This window comes from Hylobates moloch, unplaced genomic scaffold (genome assembly GCF_009828535.3).
Source record: "Hylobates moloch isolate HMO894 unplaced genomic scaffold, HMol_V3 SCAFFOLD_7, whole genome shotgun sequence".
Taxonomy (NCBI): Eukaryota; Metazoa; Chordata; class Mammalia; order Primates; family Hylobatidae; genus Hylobates; species Hylobates moloch.
The window spans coordinates 30956943-30962161 of NW_026652282.1; the positions used below are offsets into that span (position 1 = coordinate 30956943).

Genomic DNA, 5219 nt, shown 5'->3' on the forward strand with positions numbered 1-5219 from the left:
ATAAAAAAGGCTGTTTTGAATTTCAGGAAGAGGTAGGGATGCTAAAAGTATTATAAAGATAGAGTATGTATATAGCTATCAACATAGATTTATAGATATTAAGATGGATAGTATATTACTGTATCATTTAAGGTGTTGGCAGGAAACAGATTGTACACTTAAAAGTGTTGGACTAAAAGATACATTTTTACAGGATCTATTTACAGAGATGTTGACAGAGCTACACAATCTAACAAGGGACTAGTCACAGCAGAAAACCATTATGGGCCCAGGGCCAGGAGAGACAAGCGGAGGAAAAGGTGGTACCTTAACTTGGAGAAAGCTGCAGCCTTGGAACACAGAGTGACCTTTAGTATGTATATGAAGCACAACTGGGGATCCTATTTAAATGGAGATTCTGATGGAAGCAAGCCAGGTATTCTGCATTTTTAACAACTCCCAGGTGCTCCTGATGCTGCTGGTTCAAGGATCACACTTGAAATAGCAAGGGCCTAGTGAGTCAACCACTGCAGAACCTCAAGGAAGCAGGGAAGAAACAGAAAGAATAAACCCATCAGTATCTCTTTCCTCCTCTCTTCCCACCTCCTAGAAGTGCCTCCCACTATTTAAAATTAATCAAAAGCCAAAGGCAAAGACTAGATGATGTAGTCTATGAGAATCTTCCTGAGGCTCAGAGTGGAGCAAAAACAGCCACATTATACATAACGCCTTGTTTGTGTGGTTTCCTCACACACATACCTGTCAGTACTCAGCTAAATCAAGAAGGCTCCACTGTGGATCACCAGCATTCTCTCTGCTTAGCTCTCTCTTTACAGATAGCTTGTCCTATGAACTCTAGATGCTTTGGTTTCCCCAGACGTTCATCTCTGTCTTTTCAACATAAGGAGTCTGCTGGGCTAGAACCGGGTTCCTCTTTTCCACACTGTCTTTTTCTTATTCCTTTTTTTTTTTTCTTCTTTCTGAGATTGTTCATTTTTGGGTATTTCCAATGTATTTCTTGCCTTTTGGATATTTCAGAAAGGATGGTGCTGTAGTTTAGATGTTTGTTCCCCCAAAGCTCATATTGAAATTTGATTCCAATGTTGAAGGTGGAGCCTAATGGGAGGTGTTTGAGTCATGAGGCAGATCCTCGTGAATAGATTAATGCCCTCCCTGGGGTGATTGGAAGGGTATGTAACTCTTATGAGTTCCTATGAGAGCTTTTTGTTAAAAAGAGCCTGGCACCTTCCCTCTGTTTTTCTCTTGTTTCTTTCCTTGCCATGTGATTTTGGCACATGCTGGCCCTCCATTGCCTTCTGCAATGAGTAGAAGCAGTCAGAGGCTCTCACCAGAAGTGGATGCAGGTGCCATGCTTCTTGTACAGCCTGCAGAACCATGAGCCAAATAAGTCTCTTTTGTTTATAAATTACCCAGCATCAGATATTCCCTTGTAGCACTGCAAATGGACTCACACAAATGACAAATCCAGCCCCTGTTAACTCCATGTCAGTCAGAAGCAGAGATTCCTTACATGGATTATTATTAATAATTTATTGTTTAATCAGGTGCACTCTTGGTTACAGAATCATTTTTGATTGAGTCTATAGATACTTCTCTTTTAAAGAGGATGGGGGGAGGGTAAAAGATTGTCTTTTGCAATTTGAAAGGCAAGATTATATTAGTATTCCAGCTTTATTTATTTAAAAACCAGTAGTGGAGAAGTGTTGTAGAACTTTGCTCCTTAGTGTAGCTAAAACCTAGCTTCTTGTCACATGACCCGAAAAATTTAGGCACACAGACACATTGAAGTGTGAGTATAACACGACTTTATTGAGCAAAAAGGAAAAAACGAAAAAAAAAAGTCAGCAAAGTGAGATAGAGACCTGCTAACAGACCCTCTACCTCATAGATTGATTCCCAGGTCACCACATAGACTGAAGAAAGCAGGCTCCTCCCCTGCATAGTGTGTGAATTCCCTGTGGCTCCACCCACTTCCCCCCACTTCTCCACCCACTTCCTCCACCCACATCCCCCATGTGCATGTTGGGCTCCAGTCCACTGTGCGCATGCCCAGACAAGCCCTGGCAAACTTCCCTCATCTGCACACCAAGCAGCCAGTATTTCTGGCTTTCAAACTCTAGTAAAGGCTCAGAGAAAGAAAAACCCAAGTCAGTTTGTGGAGGGGAAGAGAATCAACAAGTAGCAAAGGTTACACAGATATCAAACCAGAAAGGACTCATTCTCTAAGCCAAGATTGAACCTGGCCACCATTGTAAAATTGCAGAAGCTAGACAAAACATTGTCCTGTGGTTACAGGTTATGCTGCCAAGGACATAAAACAAGATGGAGGCCAGCAGCAAAGTTTGCTACTGGTCATACCAGATTGGCTACAACTTAAGACCAAAGTCACAAGTCCTTTTTCAGAATTAAAACTTTACAGGGAATATAAACAGTGATCCTTATCATTCCTGGCCTAGTGAAATGTCTAAAAGGAAAAAAAAAATCCTCTCACTTAAAAATTAACTGCTGACAGGGTAAAGAAAAGGACAAAAGTTTAATGCGCGGGCTGGTCTGTGGGGATTCGGGTTCGGGGTTTCTTGGTGGGCGTCAGGGGCAGGCAACAGAGTGGCGGCCGCTACGGCCCTGGAACGGCGCCATGTAGAAGCTGCGGCGAGTCCTGAGCGGCCAGGACGACGAGGAGCAGGGCCTGACCGCGCAGGTCCTGGATGCCTCATCCCTTAGTTTCAACACCAGATTGAAATGGTTTGCCATCTGCTTCGTATGTGGCGTTTTCTTTTCTATTCTTGGAACTGGATTGCTGTGGCTTCTGGGCAGCATAAAGCTTTTGCAGTGTTTTATACCCTCGGCAATCTTGCTGCGTTAGCCAGTACATGCTTTTTGATGGGACCTGTGAAACAACTGAAGAAAATGTTTGAAACAACAAGATTGCTTGCAACAATTATTATGCTGTTGTGTTTCATATTTACCCTGTGTGCTGCTCTTTGGTGGCATAAGAAGGGACTGGCTGTGTTATTCTGCATATTGCAGTTCTTGTCAATGACCTGGTATAGCCTGTCGTACACCCCATATGCAAGGGATGCAGTTATCAAATGCTGTTCTTCTCTCCTAAGTTGAAAATCAGAAACTCGTGGAAAAGAGTACTTGAATGTTGATACTCTATGTTTGGTGAAGTTTGCTTTTCCCCATAAAATACTCCAGAAACAACTGAAGTGACAGTTGAAGACCGTTTTGTACTAAGTCTCATTTTGTATACTGGTAAAAACTACATGCTTGATTAAACCATTAAATGCTTGTAACTTTAAATTCATTATGTGTCATTAATACGCTTTTCCAAAGATAAGATTTTTAATCACTGCCAGTTGTAAATTATTTTTAGCCAATTTTTAAATCTTTTCAAAACAGCTTTGAAATGTGAATATTTAAGGGTAGACCTGTGCTGCAAGATAATTAAGATTTTTTGGCTTTTAAAAAAGTCTGCATTTTTAAGTTTTTTTTTTCCTTTAAACGTGAAACTTATTTTAAGCTAAAAATTGCTTATTATATGTAATAAAAAAATATATAAATCTTTACAATTTTGAAATGAACCCATCCTTGGAAAAAAAAAAAAAAGTTCAATGTGCAGGGTTGGAAAGATGCCTGGGGAAAGAACCTCTTATTCTTATGCAAATGTGTTTCTCCAACCTGGAGAGAAACTTAAGAGGGGAGTGGGGGAGCCACCAGTTTACCTGTTCATCCCCGAACAACAAGGAAAAGGCTGACATGGCCGACCCTGGGTAGCAATGTGGGAAGGGGTGGGGAGGCATAATTTCCTCTACCCTCAGAAGAAGTCCAAAGACAAAAAGGTTTAGAAGCAAAAGGAAAAACCAAAAAAAATGTGGTTCTATCTTACTCACCCTTCCTCAAGCCCCACACTGGGCACCAAAAATGTTGTAGAAATTTGCTCCTTAGTTCAGCTAAAACCCAGGTTTTTGTCACACTACCAGAAAAATGTAGGCACATAGACACATTGAAAGGTTGGTAGAGCAGGACTTTACTGGGTGAAAAGCAAAAAAGAAAAAAAAAAAAACTCAGCAAAGTAAGATGGAGTCCTGCTAACAGTCCCTCCACCTCACAGACTGACTCCCAGGTCACCACACAAGCTGAAGAGAGCAGGCTCCCCCTCTGCACAAGGCTCAAATTCCCCATGGCTCTTCCCACTTCCCCCAGTGCACGTGTCAGGCTCCAACCTGCTGTGAGCATGCCCAGACGAGCCCTGAGCAGGCTCTCTCTCTGCACAAAAGCATTTGATGTAAACAATTGTGGGGTGGGTTGGAGATTGTCCAGGGACCCCTTTTTATCTGCCTAAGCATTTTGATGTCTCAGAAGTATATTTGTAATTGTACTCCCCAGTTCCAACATTCCCATTCCAATCTGATTAATCCTAAGAACATTTTTTTTTTTTTTTTTTTTTTTTTTTTTTTTGACGGAGTCTCACTCTATCTATCACCCAGGCTGGAGTGCAGTGGTGCGATCTTCGCTCACTGCAGCCTCCACCTCCTGGGTTCAAGCGATTATCCTGCTTCAGCCTCACAAGTAGCTGAGATTACAGGCACACACCACCAGACCCGGCCAATTTTTTGCATTTTTAGTAGAGACAGGATTTCACCACGTTGTCCAAGCTGGTCTCAAACTCTTGACCTCAGGTGATCCACAGGCCTCGTCCTCCCAAGTAGCAGGACAAGCCACAGACAAAACCTCTCAGACACCGAGTTGTATACGGAAGGGCTTTACTCAGCTGGGAGCATTGGCAAGCTACTGCCTTAAAATCCGAGCTCCCTGAATGCACAATTTCTGCCCTTTTTAAGGGCTCACAACACTGAAGATTTCATATGAAAGGATGGTGATTGATTGAGCAATCTAGGGGATACCTAACAGGGGTTTCATGCACTGGTAGTCAGAGAGAAACAGAACAGGGCAGGGAGTTTCACAATGTTCTTCTATACAATGTCTGGAATCTATGAATAACATCGGTTTCTAAGTTATGAGTTGATTTTTAACTACTGGGTTTAGGCCAGGCAGGCCCAGGCCTGGTTTCGGGCCTGGCGCCGGGCTGCCTGTCTTTGGTTTTACTTCCTTGTTGTTTTTGTTTGTTTGTTTGAAAACAGGTACTGAGTATAATACAATATAAAACAATACGAGAGAGTCTCTCTCTTCCCAATATGAGAGGGTCTCTCTCTTCC

General features: G+C 42.3%; 1 pseudogene; it reads left to right on the forward strand.

The window, feature by feature from the left end:
* Positions 1–2503: 2503 nt before the first annotated feature.
* Positions 2504–3467, forward strand: LOC116811591 (vesicle transport protein SFT2A-like; annotated as a pseudogene).
* Positions 3468–5219: the final 1752 nt, after the last annotated feature.